At 39.0% G+C, this 20079-nt stretch overlaps 1 protein-coding gene and 1 long non-coding RNA gene across 6 annotated transcripts in view; both read left to right on the forward strand.

Annotated features, from left to right (window-relative positions):
* LOC103464061 (cadherin-2-like) overlaps window positions 1-20079 on the forward strand; it is a 158277-nt gene that overhangs the window by 35458 nt on the left and 102740 nt on the right. The gene's annotated exons all lie outside the window — the stretch shown is intronic.
* Window positions 16786-19787, forward strand: LOC145551520 (uncharacterized). 3 transcript variants are annotated; one of them, XR_014087385.1, is made up of 4 exons: window positions 16786-17592; window positions 17898-17937; window positions 18162-18876; window positions 19349-19787. It is a non-coding gene; the product is annotated as an uncharacterized LOC145551520 (long non-coding RNA). The 3 variants fall into 3 exon arrangements; XR_014087386.1 differs by lacking the exon at window positions 19349-19787 and having other exon boundaries at window positions 16786-17462; window positions 17565-17592; window positions 18162-18916; XR_014087384.1 differs by lacking the exon at window positions 19349-19787 and having other exon boundaries at window positions 18162-18916.

The following is a 20079-nucleotide window of genomic DNA, read 5'->3' on the forward strand; positions in this document are numbered from 1 at the left end:
TCGATTCAACCCTAGTTTCTTTTATGATTGTCTTGATTCTATTTTCTTGTTTTTATCTGAATTGGACCTGAATTGCTCTCACAATATCTCAGCATGCCTCAGCTCCCTCTGACCTTTCCCTTCAGTCTCACCTTTGACCTCAGGCAGCCCTGAGGTCCCTCATTAGCCTCTCTTCCAGGCATTGCCTAACCTACACTGGCAACAAACCCCTTTCTACCAAAAATGCAAATACTGCTCTGGTTTTTGTAATACAGAACTGGAGATTGTAAAATGTTTGATAAAACATTGATTAGACTTTGATCAATGCAACATCTGTAGTACTGTAAGGGAAAAATGGAGGACCCTGATCAACACCAAAAGCTGAAATGAACACATTGTTTTGGTTTGCTGTGGCAGGCCATTCTTGCTAGTGCAGCAGAATGTTCCAAATACATTCTGCTTTGTTTCAGCAGATGAAGACTCATGGTTTAAGTTGGAACAATTAAAGCTGATCTACCTAGTGGCCTTACCTGTGGATCTTAGCTATCTTCCAAATGAGTCAGCCTCCTCAAGTAAACGTAAGAAAGATCTGTTATTCTGACATTCCAACAATTTACTTACAGAACGATCCGTTTCTCATTAGCCTCTCTTCCAGGCATTGCTAACCCAGCGCCCTCCATGAAGCCTCCTTTATTCACTCTGTAAATATTGTAAATAAATAACACTTGGAATTTCTACTTTGTGGTTCCCTGACTGATTTTGCATGTGGGTTAAGAAACTCCCAAAAACCATGACAATATTTTTACCAATGTCCAGAACAACAGGGTGTGGTACCATCTCAGTGGAGGGAGCAAGGGCTCAGAGGGGATTATGGGATTTGTCATACTGAAGTGGGATGGGTGGGTGGATGTTGATTTTAAGATGAAGTCAGCCTTCATTCCATCACTAATCCCACTCTATAGTTTATGCCTGGAAACAGCCCTCAGACTTATTGCTTTTATTTTTTTTGCCTGTGTGCGTGTGTGTGTATGTGTTATTGGATCAATCAGGACAAGGTGACAGATGTCCTGTGTGGATTAGCTGTGTGTGTGTCTGTCTTGTGTGTTTTCTGCTGTGTGTGGTGGATCACAGTAGCAGACTGACTCTAATCTAGGTCTCCAGATCTCAGGCATAATCACTTTGCCCAGTCACTCAGATGTTTCTGGTAAACTTCCAGCCTATGTGGATCTGAAAAGTTTGTCTCACAAGATGCCATTAAAACATAACTGCAGCTTTTAACATCATGGTTTTTTAAATACTCAGACAAAAAAAACTGTATTTGCAAAACGGAGGTTGACTTTTTTAAATTTGAAAAATGTCTTCTAAACATTGTGGGCTGAGTCTTTGTGTGCTTTTCCATGATTCAGGGATGAGGAAGTACTGGTTGTGTACAAAAATATCTTTGCTGTTCTTATAAAATCATTCATATGGAATCTCTTTAGCTCTGCCCACTTATATTATTAGAAAGTGACTTTTTTGGCTGGAGTGATCTTGTGCTGCTTATAGGTTGGCTCTAAATTATGTCTGCATGCCCCCCCCCCCCCAGTCGGACCCCCCACCTTCAATTTGCTCCAACCTGTAGATGAAGGAGCTTTGTCAACTTGCAAACGGATCAATTGGATTATATTGTAATCTAAATAAAAAAATTTTCAAGTAGAAATTCACAAAAAATCTGCAGCGTTAGCGGTATCTGCTGACATTAGCCATATTAAACGTATTGATATTGGTTTGACAAGTTAAACTGGGCCGACATTAACATCCCATATTTATTTACATGTTGTTTGTGTTTCAGGACAGGGGCTGTGGAGAGGGTTGGGCATGTGGTATTTGTTTGGTCATGCGACAGTGATGCAGCACAGGATTATGGAGCGTTTAACTGAAGCAGAAAAGCATTGTATATAAACTATGTAATGTGGTCGCTTTTACTCTGACAGAAGTGTAGCGGAATACAGAGGAACATTCACATTACGTCCACAAACAGTTAAGCAGTATGAAGTTTTCAGTTTTGGAATATTAACAAAAATGTTAGTCAGTAGCCATACAGTGTTTAAACTATGACTCATTGAATTAATTTAATTAATTATATATTGTGATACACAATATGTAGAATTTGTTCTTGGATCATGAAGATATTTAAACTTGCAAACACTCAGTCAATAACTGGACTAATACAACGAAATTTGCAGCTCTTTTTCTACCTAAAAAACAGTAGATGTGATCTTCAGCAAGTTCTGTTCCAAAGCAAAGCAGCAGTTTGGCTATTCACTTTAAAAATAGTACATTAGATCAGCAAATATTCCTTCACAAACAAGCCACAAGTCATGATCTGTTCATTAATCAAGCCAAACTAAGCAGTGATAAAACCCCAGTTTGGGCCTGTCAAACATATGCAAAAGTAAGTGAAAACAGTCAGCACAGTATGGTAGTGCTCATATGATCAGAGAACCCAGACATCACATTAGTGTTCAGGGATCAGTATCTGAAAGGTGGCCTTTTTTAATAGAAAAATTACAACATATTTAGGCCAACATATTCAACTAATCTCGGATCTCTTTAAGAGCACACAAGAGAGGAGATATTTGAATGACCTCATTAACAACCAGTCACCATGATGCAAAGGAGAACTCCAGTGGTAGACAGGCCACTTACAATGCATGTTGTGTGTGTGTGTGTGTGTGCGCGCGTGTGTGTGTGTGTGTGTGTGTGTGTGTGTGTGTGTGTGTGCGTGCGTGCGTGCGTGCGTGTGTGTGTGTGTGCATTTGCTGGCAAGTGCAGGAGGTGATAATTGGTAGGTAGTAGGTTCATGTTTTCACTTGCAGGACCAAAGGGGAAAGTCTCTGCTTCCCCAGTGGCTTTTGACATAGCCCCATAGTTTTTTCAAAAATTAAAGGAAGACTTTAAATCTCAGGACGTAATTTTTTTGTGCAGAGTTTGTGTAATGGCTAGGTAAAGTCAGTTCCACTTTACAATAAGGCTCGCCTTATAAATGGCTAACACGGTTCTTATAGATATTTTATCCATTCAGCTATAAACATATTATAAATCATAACTGTTTATTAAGCATTATTTAAGGTTGAGGGGTGAGGAGGCATGGGGGTGCAGAACTCCTACCAACAAAGTCCCAATGCTCCAGTTGAATCAAAAGATACTTTGTTGTTCAACATTTAGTCAAAGGATGTACAAACTTATGCTATGTTGCATCTTTTTGTCTTTTATAGATTTGCTTTACTTGTTGTGCTTTTTGTACTAGATATTTATCTCATTATTTGACGAAATATGATTTAATTATTTCACATCACATTCATCTGGAATTTTAACAAGCCTCTGTATATCCTGTGTGGATGCAAGGGATCCCTATTGTTTCCTATTGACCTATGTTTAAGTTATTGTCCTATTGTTATAGTAACTTAAAAGTGTATATTCTTCATGTAAATTTAAATGAAGACCTATTTTAATAAAGTTAAATAAAATGAATCAGAAATATTGCACACACTGATACTGCGAAGAGAATATACTGACGATAGAGTGTGCAACTCTAATGTATGTATCATTTAAAAACCCAATTACATGTTTATTATAAGGAAAAGTTTGGTTTGGCTGGTATAGAAATGTGTTTCAGTTGCTGTGTCCAATTATTCCACAGTAAATAAAATGCTGTTCAAAACATGGGAAAGTGCCTTTAGGTAAAATTATACTGGAGGAAAAAGAAGGAATTTAGCAGATTTTTATAAAGTTAATACTGAAGAACATTTTGGAAGATCTCAAAAGTGCATGCATGTCTATTTCAACCAAAGCAACAACAGCACTTCTGTAGTGTGTTTCAGCTTAATGTTAAGTAAGCATGCAAAACGCACCAATAAAACTTCAGGTTCAGTCATTATAATTAACCCTAACAGCAAGATGTTTCACTAAAATGTGTGAAGCATTTTAATAGATACAAGAAATACAGCAGTAACACATTTGCATCAGGAACAGATGAATCTTCTCCAGACCACAGGGGATTTGTATGAACCAACCACCTTCCTTTGGTCCGTTCGTCTCAAGTTTGGCGAGAACATGGCCTCGAAAAAGAAGAGACAATGGTGTCACGTTGGGTAGAGTATCCAGAAATTTTACTCAAAAGTACAGTGAAGTAAAACTATTCCTAAAAGTATGATTGTCCCTAAAAAGTTATTAGTAAAAACGCAACTAGTAAGTACCCATCGTATTTGGGTCAGGTGCCTTTTTAAAGTAAGACCTATTTGATGTTTTCAGGGTTTTGCATCATTAAGTACAGCAGGTGAAAACATCAAGTCTTATTCTAATTTACTTGTTTATAGGATGTCTCCCAGTTCTGTACACTCCCCCATTGTTACATTTAATTCATTGTGCTTTATTATAAACCCATTTTGTTATCAGGAGTCTTAATTCTCCACCACCGAATAATCACAAATTCACTGAAAAGTACTGAATTACTGGTCATTCCTGTTATGGTTGGGGGAAACCACAGAGCAATTGTCCTTAGGGCACCCAAATTGCTAGCAAAAGCCCTGGTGGCTACTTAGTAAGTTTGTACCAAACTGATAAAAGTAAGATCAGAGTCTGTGGATACAAATCAGATTCATTGTTTTGATCAAGTTAGTGTGCACAGACAAGGAATACAACTTTGGTTCCACTTTGCTCTCAGTCCAATACATTTAAATGTAAAATAAGTAATTTATTGCTAATTAAAATGTTTTTTTTCTTGTAACATAATTAAAAATTTTAAAAATAACAAAACTGACAATGTTTTGGCTTCCTTAACAAACATGGTTAAGGTGATGTTGTATTAAAGTGAAAATGAACGAGCTAGGTTGTGGACCATCAACATGCAAGCTTCTCTGTCAGCCTCAAAGATTATTTAGCACTTTGGCTAATTATCAGTAAATTCAATTAGCTACAATTAGGCCTGTCGATAAATCAATTAATCACACGATAAATTAAACCTATCGACCTCATTTTAATTATTGGCTTTATCGTCTCTTCCAGCCTTTTGTCTTTCTTTTGATGGCACTGAATGAAAAAAGGCTCAACTCAGTTGCTCTCCACTGACCCTCCCTTCCTCATTTCCTTAGTGTAATGTCCAGTGACTGTCGGCCCATTTTCAAAACCCGAGAGACACATTAACCGACATAAATCCTAGGTAAAACGGTTCGATCGGGTTCGTCGTGCCGTGTGGTGTCCAGCCACATGGGCACAAAATCATGGCTACAACTCCAGTAAACTAATTTTAAAATCGGGCATTAATCAATGCTTTACTAGAATCTACCTGTGATGCATGTGGCTAGAGTCAGCGTAAAGTCTTGACTGAATGCAAATCATTGTAACCTATTTATGTCACGTTAAAGAAGAACAGCTGCAAAGTTACCGGGTTTATCAACCCAGTATCAACCCAATCAATTTGGCTCCAACTCCACTCCTTGTCATTTCTATATTCTTTGCACGAAATGTTGAATAAATATTAATGTTGTTTCCACACATCATCTCCAATGTCCGCTGGACTTCGTGTTGCGCCATGTCAGCTGTTTGGGATTCCCCTCGTAATTTCCCCTCAGAAAGCAGGAGGAGAATCCCGCTTTCTGATTGACTACCTGCCACATTCAGCGTTAAGCTCCCAGTCGGGAAAAACCCCTAATTTAACCCCACGACGATCTACACTACTGGATGATCGGTTACGAAATCACCAGCGACAATCTTAGAACCGCCAACGATCTAAGATTTTCGTAAAGGTAAAATAGGGGCAAAAGATCGTGTAGTGTGAACTATTGCATTAGGTGGGCGGATGTGCCCATCATCTCTATGTTAATAGTGATTACTGAAGGGCAATATAGTATACAGACTTTGTAATCTGCACTCTTTTGGTTGAATGCAGTATTTATTTCCACTTTGGCTTTATGTTGTTTAGTTTTTATTCAAGTATGTTTTTGTGGAGACTGAGAATCCATTTTATTTTTGTTTTTGGTTGTTTTGTTTAGTTTATCAGTTCCACTTTATTTTATATTTTATTTTCAAAAGAAAATAAAGTGCATCTATCTATGGCAGAAAATGGCATGCATTATTAGTCATTTCTATTAAATCAGTGTCAAAAGGTCTTCAAACAATATTATCGTTTATCGCAATAATTTTTTAGACAATCGCTCAGGAAAAGGTCCTTTGCACTTCATTATCTGCAGGGATTGTTTTGTGGTTCTGTCCTGGCACTCTATTATACAATTCAGTATAATGAGGTATTCATTTAGCTGTGTAAGACCACCAAAACAATCAGCAGTTGTTAAACCGCTATGATGCAGATCTTGATTGTCTGCCTAGAACTGCAGGAATTTAGACAATACTGGTCTCCAGCCACTTTACTGCAGACTCCCCTGCAAGCTCTTCCAGTGAGACTGCTTGTAGGGGAGACTGGAAATTACATTGAGGTGTAAGACAGATTTATATCTCATTCATAATCCAATCCAATCCAACTTTATAAAGCACTTTAAAACAACCACAGCTGATACAAAGTGCTGTACAGTAAAACACAACATAACAATAAAAAAGAGACTTAACTTTGTACTATTCGCTGATGATACAAACATATTTGGTACGGGTGAAAATTTACGACAGTTGTTGCTTGAAATGAATCTAGAGTTATATAAACTGAAAGAGTGGTTTAAAATTAACAAATTGTCGCTAAATTTAGATAAAACAAAGTTTATGTTGTTCGGTAAGTGTAAAGAGAAGAGTGATTTACAAATAAAAATTGATAATATCACTGTGGAGAGAGTGACTGAAATTCGGTTTTTGGGAGTACTGATTCAAAATAAGATCTGTTGGAAACCTCACATAAAATATGTCCAATCTAAAATTGTAAGAAGTATTGCAGTTCTTTCTAATGCTAGAAAATATTTAAACTTCTCTGCCCTATATATTATGTACTGTTCACTTATCTTACCATATCTATGTTACTGTGTGGAAATTTGGGGCAACACTTACAGAACGTCACTTCAATCATTATGCACATTACAGAAAAGAGCCATCCGTTTAGTTCATAATGCTGATTTTTATTGTCATACCCACAATCTATTCATAGATTCTTATTTACTGAAACTCACTGACTTGGTAGAGTTTCAAACTGCATAGATTATGTTTAAAGTCAGAAACAAAATATTACCAGAAAATATTCAAAAATTATTTTCTGATAGAGTGGGGGGAAATGACTATAGAGAAAACCTCAATTTCAGAACTTGAAGGCTCGAACAACAATGAAAATAATGTGCATTTCTGGTGTTGGTGTGAAGATCTGGAATAAACTCTCTAAAGAGCTGAAGCAAAGTCCAAGCATGAGATATTTTAAGAAAGGTCTCAAAATAGCTATTATTCAAAGGTATAAGGAAGAACAAGGGGGATAATCCTGGCTGGGAATTAAAACTCTAAGTATGATTTCATCAAGTGGGTGCAGGTCTGTGCAGGTGTGGGTAAATGTATAAAGGTATGCAAATAGTTGTGTATTTTGTATATAAGCAGATGGGTGTGTATATGGGTGTATGTATGTATATGTGTATAGGTGTATGTATATGTGAATATGTATATATGTATGTGTACAAATGTGTATGTGTGTGTGCAGTACTTTCATTTGGCTGAGGAAATATTACTACAATTATTATTTCATTTTGTCAGGAAGGATATTGGAAACTGAAAATAATATGATAAATTACAGCTGGAAAAGGGGTATGATTATATAAGTTATACTTCTTCATACTCCTTTTCAGACTCATAATCACCGATGTGATGTGTCTTCAAGAAATTTATTATGTACTTTGTGTTTGTTCTACACTGCCGGTGAAAGGTTTGTCTGAAATAAATTACTAAAATTACAAAAAAAAAATTACAAATGTCGCTATGCAGAGCGACATTTTGGCCTGCAACGTGCACGTTGCAGGCTGAAAACGCTAGACAGACTGAATTTTTTAACAGAAACAAAACCTAACTTAAATCCACAAGGGGGTAGTATAACAACAGAAAATAAGATGCTAAGAAATCTTCTTAGTATTACAATACAGAGTATGTTATCCTTAAGAAAAATGGTCCATCATTAGCTAAGATTTGAGAATCCAATGTCATCATCAGGCTTGTCATCATCAACAATTGACATTAAATGTGAATGGCAGAAGATATCAATATGCAGTATTTTGTAATACAAGCCTATGATATTTCTGTGATGTTTCAGTTGCTCACCAACATATTGAAAACAAACTGAAAAAATTGTGAATCCACAAAGGAAAACCTGCTGGATCCATCCATCCATCCATTTTCTTTAGCCTTAGTGGGGTCGGGAGGGTTGCTGGTGCCCCTCCAGCTAACGTTCCGGGCGAGAGGCGGGGTACACCTGGACAGGTCGCCAGTCTGTCGCAGGGCAAACCTGTTGGATATTTTTTGTATTTTTAAGTTGAACATTTTTAGGCATGAACAAAAATTACTCAACCTTTTTTTTCATCCAAAGCTGAAGTAGGGTACAGAGGTTGCTTTGGTCAATAAGTCTCCAAAACTCTCCCAGGTCTGTTAGTGCAAATAAGTCCAATTAAAATGGAACCCTCAAGACATATCCTTTATGCAATACTATGAAATCCCCAAGCCATCACCTATATTTATAGTTTTTTGGTCTTAAATGTAATTCCAAATGACATCAAAAAGACCTAAAAAGATCTTAAATTTGACTTGATGAAATTTGCAGATACCCTATGAATCCTAAATGTTGAATGTTACAAAGAAGAAGACACTATCAGCTTTACTGCTGGACGTTTCTATACTTGTACTCAGTATTCTCAAGACTATGCTGTGGGGAGGAGGTGCAGGGTCAAGGGTCAGTTCTCTGCCCGCTGTTCTTTGAAGCCCATAAAAAATGCCTCCGACGTCCCGCCTCACTCCATGATACAAATGCTTCAACTCTTCCTGGCACACATCACTCAGCGACCAAAGAGAGGGAGTGTACCATACAGGTGTGAAAAGCAATCTGTAGGGAGACATAGTCAGAGGGTCAGAGTGGAGCTGGGTCACTGGAAAAGGGACATCTATGGGATCAGGTAGCTCTTAGTTTAGAGCAGGGGTGTCAAACTCAATTTCACTGAGGGCCACTTTAGCATATTGGCCACCCTCAACGGGCCACATTGACGGTACAAATCAGGAGTGCCCAGGTGCAGTCTGGAGGACTGCAACTTTTAGATGCATTCCTGCTAAAACACACCCCAGAAAAAAGTTGACCTCCCTCATCACCAGCAACTCAGTTCTGTAGAGGCTTATAATGAGTCAATGATCCAGGTGTTTTAGAGAAGAAATGCATCTAAAGTTGCCAACAAAATGCATCTAATTTTCCAGAGGCAGACCCCTCTGGAAAACTGGACTTGGGCACCCCTAGCATAAATGTATGGAAATACAATGTTAAAAATAGATTAAACAACACCTCATATTGTTAAATAACGCTTTGGAGGGTCTGGTTAGGAAGCGCATTCAAAACCTTTGGTTGAAATGGCGTGTTAATTTCAAATCTCCATTACAGACCAGAGAAAACTAAAGAGAATGCAACGTTGTGTTAATCCATTTGAGGAGTCGGCAGTTTATCTTGAGGAAATAAATGACGACGCAGAAGTTACTGTAACATGCGCAGTCCGCTGCTCAAACACTGCGGAAGCGGCTCCGCCGCTGCGAAGAATTAAAATCTGCTGGAAGTAAAGTATTTTCAGACCCCAGCGGGTGAAGTGCTGGTAATTTAAGTGAAGTCGCTTAATTTAATTTATTAAAAGTTATTGGGGCCACAGTCAGTGGTTTTTGTCACTATGGAGAAAAATTATGATACTTTTGTCTGCTTAATTTGTGATGGGATCTGGATTCACGGCAAATATGAGCTAAACTGTATGAAATGCGGCTAAATAACCGATGTTAATATGATTATAATTTCACGGATAAAAATAGTACATGAACAATTTTTTTTTATGTTGTCAAGATGACTGATAACAAAAAAAGTCTAGCGCGACCTGCCACCCTGACACCAACTCACACACATCTTCATTCAAGTCTTACTTGTAAATCAAATCAATTTTTCTTTTCTTGGACATTTTCATTTTAGCTTGTCGATGTCTCGGTTTTATTCGCTGGTAAAATCAATAAGCAGCTTAAGGTGACTCTGCTGCTATCCAGTGGCGAGAAGCCATAATGTTGGCTGGTAACAATCGGAATGCATTATGGGAGATGCAGTTTGTAGTCAATTTGTGCTCAAAACATATTTTAAGTCAATCATGGGCCTATAAAACGCTGGGGGGCCCACATAAAATGACATGGCGGGCAACATGTGGCCCGCGGCCCTTGAGTTGACATGTGGTTTAGAGAGTCTTGGCGACTTCTGATCACTTCACTTTGAGAAATGTTCCTTGATTTCAAAACTTGTATGATGCGGATATAACCTAATGAAAATTAAATGCAATTGAATGTGTCAATATTATCATTTAAAAAAATGAGTAAAGAGTACGATGGAATCTTTTGATCCAGTCAGCTAAAAAGACAGACAACAAAGTCTAGTGCAACCTCTGGGTGGGATGTACCGTTTGAGATGTCTTTGTCAGGTTTCTGTATTTCAAATATGGACCCAGATCTGTAGATCTTCCGCTCTCTGCCTGTAGCTGTCATGGTGTGGTTGGTGGTGGTCAGGAGAGACGCAGAGACCCAGGTTGTGATTAAGATGATGAAGGATTTAATGATGAAAATGCTCCAACAGTCCAGACCAGGCGGCACGGCAGAGAATTTAGCACACAGCTAAATACCAGTAGCACTGACAAAAAGACTGAAAAGAGAGCTAAGCTAACCAGGACTCCACAGTTCAACTGGAGAGCTAAGACGACAACTGACATGAGACGTACGCTAGACAAAGTTAGACAAGGACCCGACAAGAGACAAAGACAACAGGTGGACTTAAATACACACGGGTTAATCAAGGGAACGAGACACACCTGGGAACAATCAATGGGGAAGACTCAGAGACAGAGACTCACAGGAAGGAACTGACACAGAAAACTCTAAAAATAAGTACACAGAAACACGGATCATGACAGTAGCACTGAGCATTTTAAATGTTACCAAAGCAATATAATAAACTCTAAGTCAGAAGTTACATAAGACAAAATGTTTTATGTAACTTCAATATTAATACCAAATATTAATAGACTTCTTCACTTTTGTCACAAAAAAGTATGGTTTGAGGCAGAGTCTGGTTGGAGAGCACAATTCAGGGTTGCCTTTCTACCCACCCATCAGCCCATGACAATAGACCCTTTTCACATGACGTCACACAACTTCCGCTTTGGCTCGAAACGGTGTATCTTTAGTTCCGGTGTGTGTAGTTAACGCTGTTTCTGGACTCTAAAGCTGCTGCCACAAATATGATTTGAAGATATATCACTATTTGCAAACAATTTTTCTTCATCAACATAATCTAAACTGGACAAATTCCTCGCTGAATAATAACAGTTTGACTACGGAGGTACGGGTTTTGGTTTTTTCTAGCTGTTTGTTGATATGCTAGGATAGCAATAGTAATTTGTTAGCTGGCTAACATTACATAGCCTTTCTGTTTTGGAAATAGGATGTATTTAGGCTCTGATCTTAATCAGATGTTTATAGTATAGACTGGGGTTGCCACCAGTCATGTAAAATGCTTGATCGCATTAACCCCTCCTCACTAACGCTAGTTTCACCACCCGCTAAGTAGCGACATTACCTGTAGCCACAAGTCCAAAACTTAACAGTTATGCCAAACACCCTCTACTCCATCACGTCCTGAGAAGTTAAACTCTTGCTACGATCGAGACATGAGGAAGACCGCTGTCGTTTCATTGGAGAAATCTATCTATCTATCTATCTATCTATCTATCTATCTATCTATCTATCTATCTATCTATCTATCTATCTATCTATCTATCTATCTATCTATCTATCTATCTATCTAAGCTCATTAACTTCACATTTCTCCAATGAATATTTATCAAATGTTATGATTAGAATGTTAAGTTTCTTATACTTTGTCTTCCTGCGGTTGTAGACTTGGCAGTAGAAAATTGATAACAGGAATAACAACTTCATACCATAGGGTTAAAGATAAACTTCATATCTTTAACCCTATGGTGGGACCCTAACCCTATGGTGGGACTTCTGCTTCAAACTGCTCACTACAGTATACCATTGCCTCTGTCATCCACCAGTTCACTGCACACTGGCACCCGCCAAGGACCCTAAATGGATGTCTTCTTAAGTTGTAAACCATGAGTACATACAGTTGAAATGAAATTGATATGCCTTTTGTAAATAAATTTTCTCTATCAATGACTTAAATTAACTGTAGTAATTATGTTTGTGTAATGTAGTAACCATGTACAGTGTTTAATATAATTATTAAATAGATGTTTTAAAGAAACAGCCACAAACCTTATGACTTTGGTGCACAATGACAGCTTTAATTTTAGCATTTCCTCTCCTCCACATACTTTGTTGCCAGATGTGTAAAATTTACAAAAAGATGCAATTAAAATGTAAAAGTTGCACATATGTAGATTTCTCAAGAGAAGCTATTTACAATAGTTTTTACAGAACTCTACACAACATTAATTCATTTATTAATACATATAGATATTAATTACAGAATAGATGCACAAAGATTTTATTTCTAACACAGTAGGCTTGCGGTAGTGAGTGTTCATCCAAGAAGTGTGACTTGCAGGAGCAGGGAGGCTCTGTACTGGTTTGTGTCCTTATAAAACAAGAGGCCCATGATAGTTTGACCTTAGGCAGCAGATGTCCCACAGCTGATTGACTGAACCTGCCATGGACAGAGGAACAAGACCATCTCAGATATGGTGGGTTGTTAGGTCGGCTACTGTTGAGAAAGATGGACAACAAAACAAAAGGAGAAATTATGAATCACATCAGAATATGGAAATTATTTGGCAGATAGCGCTTAAATCAATATTTAAAATGCTTTTCTAAACAACAGTGTTGGAAGATGTAAGTGATTTTAGTGAAACTTTTAACAACACAGCACTGAAAGGTAGCGGTGTACTTGTATGTTTCCTAACTGGCTAAAGCTGCTGCTAGCTGGTTTACTCTCCGATCGGAGGCTGGTTCCTTTGAATACAGTTGGATGGTAAATTGACAATGACTAATAACGGCTAACATTTAAATGCTGTTTTATTAAAGTTGATACAGAAAGTGAACCTCTAAACGTTACAGCACTGACAATCAGCGATGTATATATGTTCCCAAATGTGGCTAAAGCTGCTGCTAGCTGGTTTACTCTCCGATCGGAGGCTGTTTATTATATACACACACAGTCAGAGAATGGTGGATTGACAAGGAGTAATGACGGTTATCTATGAAGGGCCGTTTAGGACAAAATCTATGTTTTGTCTCTCACACACTACAAGAAACTCACGCACACTCAAAAAAACATCACGCACACTCCAAAAAAACATCACGCACACTCAAAAAAACATCACGCACACTCTAAAAAAACATCACGCACACTCAAAAAATACTCAAATTGCGTATACATACTACTAAAATGTCTCACACGCACACACATTTTTATCTTTCTCGCACACATACACTGTACTACCACTCGCACACGCACACAAATGCTCTTTCTCGCTCACATACACACTACTAACATGTCGCACACACACACAAAAGCTATATTTCTCGCTCACATACACACTACTAACATGTCGCACACACACACAAAAGCTATCTTTCTCGCACACACACTGTACTAGCATGTCGCACACACACACAAATGCTATCTTTCTCGCACACATACACACTACTAACGTCGCGCACACACACAAATGCTTTCTCGCACACATACACACTACTAACATGTCGCGCACACACACACATGCTATCTTTCTCGCACACATACACTCTACTAACATGTCGCACACACAAATGCTATCTTTCTCGCACACATACACGGTACTGACTCGCACACACGCACACACACACACACACACACAAACGCTATCGTTATCGCACACATACACGGTACTAACTCGCACACACACACAAACGCTTTCTCGCACACATACACGGTACTAACTCGCACACACACACAAACGCTCTTTCTCGCACACATACACGGTACTGACTCGCACACACACACAAACGCTATCGTTCTCGCACACATACACGGTAATAACTTGCACACGCACACGAATGCTATCTTTCTCGCACACATACACTACTAACTTGCACACGCACACAAATGCTATCTTTCTCGCACACGCACACAAATGTTATCTTTCTCGCACACGCACATAAATGCTACCTTTCTCGCACACATACACTGTACTAACAACTCGCACACGCACACAAATGTTTCCCTCACATACACAAACCTGCGTGAAGCTGACACCCCACCCACGTCAAAAAATCCAGCAAATAGTCTGAATGGTTAGTGCTCCGTTTGTGCAGGTTTGTGCCGTTAAAATTTTCGTTTGTGCAGTTTTGGTTTCTGAGATATTAAACATTATTTTTTAGGTCATCTAGAGTTCACCATCCCCCCATATCGCTCCAAAACAAACCAAAGTGGGCTAGTTCGTTAGTGCTCCGTTTGTGCAGGTTTGTGCAGTTAAAATTTTCGTTTGTGCAGTTTTGGTTTCTGAGATATTAAAAGTTATAATTTTGGCCGATGACGTCACCATCCCCCCATATCGCTCCAAAACAAACCAAAGTGGGCTAGTTCGTTAGTGCTCTGTTTGTGCAGGTTTGTGCAGTTAAAATTTTCGTTTGTGCAGTTTTGGTTTCTGAGATATTAAAAGTTATAATTTTGGCCGATGACGTCATCATCCCCCCATATGCTCCAAAACAAACCAAAGTGGGCTAGTTCGTTAGTGCTCTGTTTGTGCAGGTTTGTGCCGTTAAAATTTTCGTTTGTGCAGTTTTGGTTTCTGAGATATTAAACATTATTTTTTAGGTCATCTAGAGTTCACCATCCCCCCATATGCTCCAAAACAAACCAAAGTGGGCTAATTCGTTAGTGCTCCGTTTGTGCAGGTTTGTGCAGTTAAAATTTTCGTTTGTGCAGCTTTTGTCTTTAAGATATTAAAAGTTATAATTTTGGCAGATGACGTCACCATCCCCCCATATGCTCCAAAACAAACCAAAGTGGGCTAGTTCGTTAGTGCTACGTTTGTGCAGGTTTGTGCAGTTAAAATTTTCGTTTGTGCAGCTTTTGTCTTTAAGATATTAAAAGTTATAATTTTGGCAGATGACGTCACCATCCCCCCATATGCTCCAAAACAAACCAAAGTGGGCTAGTTCGTTAGTGCTCTGTTTGTGCAGGTTTGTGCCGTTAAAATTTTCGTTTGTGCAGTTTTGGTTTCTGAGATATTAAACATTATTTTTTAGGTCATCTAGAGTTCACCATCCCCCCATATCGCTCCAAAACAAACCAAAGTGGGCTAATTCGTTAGTGCTCCGTTTGTGCAGGTTTGTGCAGTTAAAATTTTCGTTTGTGCAGTTTTGGTTTCTGAGATATTAAAAGTTATAATTTTGGCCGATGACGTCACCATCCCCCCATATGCTCCAAAACAAACCAAAGTGGGCTAGTTCGTTAGTGCTACGTTTGTGCAGGTTTGTGCCGTTAAAATTTTCGTTTGTGCAGCTTTCATCTTTGAGATATTAAAAGTTATAATTTTGGCCGATGACGTCACCATCCCCCCATATGCTCCAAAACAAACCAAAGTGGGCTAGTTCGTTAGTGCTACGTTTGTGCAGGTTTGTGCCGTTAAAATTTTCGTTTGTGCAGCTTTCGTCTTTGAGATATTAAAAGTTATAATTTTGGCCGATGACGTCATCCGCTCCCATTTTGCTCCAAACAAGAAATTTTTTGCTTTACCGCTATTATGTCGCCACCACCAACTGGTATGTAAGATGGACCACAATGTCACCCAAGGATTATATTATACAAATGACTAGATTTGATTTTACTTTATTTGGCGTTTTCAGTTTAAGATTCACCTGATTACGTCTGAATGTGATGGCTGGGTATAATTATCCCCTAATTATACCCAATTAGGGGACAATTAATTTCACCTGCTGTAGGCTGTACTTTCTGTTTTAGGTCTTCGTCTTCCAGCACATTCCTGTCACGTAAGTCTTGTTTTCGGTGTCGTTTTTATGCAGTTGATGTTGCTATGTTTTGGTAGAAAAGGTATTATAAATCGTGTATACAGTTAGTTAGAGTAAGACAATATTTCTGGTAATTGTCTTTTTGTTTTTTTATGAAGTTGCATGTGCCTCATGGTTTGCTATTGACACACCCAAATATCTTTAGTGTGAGGCAAAGGGTTTCTATCCTAATTGAGAAGTAATGAACCATGAAAGTGACTGTTTTGAAAATGCAATTTAATTATACAGTCAAATAAGAAATTGTGTTGATTTGAACAATGAACTTTAACAATTTAAACAACAACAAACAGTGCCTTGATAATCTGAAATTTCTCCTGTCTTGAGTAGAAAACTCCTTTCATTTGAGATTTAGGCAGAGCTCAAAACTGTTGAAAGTCAAAATATGGAACATTTGTCATATGGAAGCCCATTTCCGCCATTAAAGAAAAAATAAGACCAACTTGAAGTCATAATTTCGACTTTTAAAGTCACAGTTATGACTGTCATAATTTTGAAATTCAAAGTCATAATTTCTACTGTGAAAGTCATAATTTTGAATCTCATAATTCTGACTTTTAAAGTCAAAATTATGACTTCCTGTTGGTCTTTTATTTTTTTCTTTCATGGTGGAAATGGGCTTCCATAATAACTTGCAAAAAGGAAAAAAATAAATTCTGGTCAGGGGTATGTAAACATGGCATGAAACCTTTTGCCTTTGGTCTGGTCTTCAAACTTTCTCGCCCTTTGTTTTCCCCCTCACAGATCTGCTGTGTATAACACTGCATGTGGCAGTATTTTCTTCTTTTCAGACACTGTCTTCACAACATTTGCCAGGTCATCAAAAAGCTCAAAAGATGGAGCTCTCCGGCAGTATGCAGTGTAATGTCCCAGGCCATCTTTGGTCAAGCTTCCCCTGAAAGCGACGACTGCTCTCAAAGTAAATGTTTTTCCTTGCAGAACCATAGTGGAGGGAAATTCACTCAAAGCAAATTCAGTTGAATTTGGAAGGTCTGTGTCAATCCATGCTATTTCTCCGATACTGTAGTTGTGAGTAACGGTTCCTGCACAGAGAGCATTTCCTGAAGTGCTGGCTCCTGTTTTTAATTCTGCTGGACATTCTGATTTATTCTGCAGTGGTCTGAGGCAGGGAGACTGTGGAAGGAAGAGTCCTTTTTCTATGGAAGTGTGAAGCTGAGCCATACCAGAATTCTTCAGGACAGAAATGTCTGGTGAAACAAATGGTACTTCCCTGGTCATTCCTTTGTTTAGGTGGCAGTATTGTGAAGAGCAGTGTTTTGAGAGGTAAACACTTGACACATTTCTCATTGTCTTCCCAATAACAGTGGCAATATTGCACTGGGCATCGATTTGGTGAGTGCCAGACCTCAACTGTGTTTTTGCAAACATTGAACTAAGCAGATCTGCCCTCTGCAAGTATGTCCTTGGGGTCACACCATCTGTAGTTATGGATTTCACCAGCTGCAGGAGAGAGTTGTCACTGTTATTCATGACAACATTTTGAAATGCAGAGCTGTCACAGAAAGTACAGCATAAGCACTGACAAAAGGCATCGAAGGCGCAGGTGTTTAACACAGAGATAGACAGTTTACCAACTTTAACAGGCTGATGCATGTTTCCATTTTTTAATAGTCCCACTTTCACTCTTTTGGCCCCAGATGATGAATCTGCATGGATCCATTCAGTGCAGGGACTCAGGTATGAAGTCCTATTCCTCTTTTTGGGTGGAAGAATTTGTCCTCTCCAGTTTTCAACAACGTTTTCATCTGCTGTGGAAAGGTTTCTGGCGGGATCAGATTCCATTAAATCGCTAGAATCCATTTTTGTTTTTTCTTCAGCATTGTGTGTAATTACTGACGCAGGATTAGCTTCTGCGACGTCTGCTGATGTAACTTGTTCCTCCTCTCTTTTTGCTTTGGCAGAGCAAATCCGCATATTTCCTTCGATGAAGGAAAGGTGCCGAGAAATGAAGCAATCCACTCGAATAGGCAAGTTCTCATGTTTGAACAGGCCATGTTTTACATTTTTGAATTCGGCTTCAACATTGGCTGAGCTTGCTGTGAGACTGGTGCTTTTGAAGAGTGGAACCATTATTCCTGTCCACAGTGGTAAGTAACTTGCAAGTCTTATAATGTGTGGCACAATCTCAGGGAGGAAATGAATGTTATCCCTATCCCCATTGGCTGCAGCATGTGTCCTGCTCTCCTCACAAATGTTTGACACCCAGTCTCGTAGGTCAGTCTGGATGTCATTACATGGATCCACTTGATGAACTTCCTTTGTGTCTTCATCTGGAATGATGATGGAGTCTTCTGCAATCTGGGTTTTCAGGTATTTTTTGCACCTCTCTGATTCAAGAGGGGTTCCAGAACTGTCATCACCTTCTGCCTCACTGAGAGCCACAACAGTGATGGCATGTATTAGCTGCTTTGCATGGTCCAAGCTTTGTGCCTGAAGAAGCTTTGCTATTCCCCTGACAAAGAAGTCTTTGACACGGTGTGACTTGTTTTTCAGGCAGTCCCACTGGCAGACCATCTTTATGCAGTGGGCAACATCAACCCTGATATAACAGGGAGGAAGTTTTGCAGACTGGTTCCCAAGTAGCACATGGAAGCATTCATCAATGTATGATTTCAGGTTAGGACAAGGAGTGAAGGCCTTCACCAGAGCACCAAGAATAGCCACGGAAAAGTCACTCACAGCTTCTTTTGGTACAGCTGCACCTGCACGAAGCCATTCTGTCAGCCATGTTGCAATAGCATTAATGTCATGCCTTTCTGATAGCATTTGTACGACTGGAACTGAACAGTTGTCTCCCTTCAGAACACCTTGGTATAAGAAGATGTGGCCAGATGTACCATTTGGTCTTGCCAGTTTTCTGACAACTGAACCAGTTGCATCAAAGCAAACTACTGAGGGACATTTTTTGGTCAGTGCCTTATAAACATGTATCTGAGTTTGACTCCAATAGTGACAAAAGAATTTATCCAGACCAATATCTCTTATACTGCCACTGTTGGGTGTGCTATACTTTAATAACTGCAAAGATAGAACAGGGTCTTTGTCACCTAACTCCAAATCTTTTCTCTCCTGCTTGGCTTTTCGTAAGGTTGCCAGGTTTGGAAGGTGACTTGGCTCGGGATCTCCAATATCCATCAACTCTGATGCCTTTGCTGACCTCCATACAGATGGTTCCATCCTGCCCTCACACAACTCTTCTGAAATCTGTGCACGAAGGGTTCCTGACATGAATCTTTTGGACTGGCCAGTGTGCAGGGAGATGTCGGCGCCTTCAATGGAACACTGGAGCACCATTGGGCTGTTGACCGTTGGCTCTCTGTCACATGTCATTTTAACACAACTTTGACACTCTTTACAGAAACCTGTGATGTCAATGTACTTACTAGTGACAGTTGGATAAACTTTTGCTCTTTGGAATACAAATGTACAAGTGCTTTTCAACTTTTTCCAAACCAGATCATTAATTATATGACTCCATGTGCCAGGTTTTAAAATTGTGTAATTCCTTTTACCAGATGATGAAAACTTGTCATTATATTCAACTTTTGTGGTATAAATGTAATCCATTCTTCAAATGGAACGTTGAGCTGAAAATCTGAACATTGACCAGGAGAAGCAGTGTCTGAGTCAAACTCTGTGTCCACAGGGCTTTCAGGATCACTTCCTTGATTAACATCCAAGCATGACCAGATGTTGTGTCTGTTCAGCTTTACAAATGTGTACAGACTTTTTGCAGACATTTTATTTCCCAACTGCTGACTTATCTCTGTCCAGACAGCGGCAGCTGGAGTGGCTATATGGCCGTTTTCTAGAATGGCC

Source organism: Poecilia reticulata, chromosome 4, assembly GCF_904066995.2.
Source record: "Poecilia reticulata chromosome 4, P_reticulata-male-v2, whole genome shotgun sequence".
NCBI classification, from domain to species: Eukaryota; Metazoa; Chordata; class Actinopteri; order Cyprinodontiformes; family Poeciliidae; genus Poecilia; species Poecilia reticulata.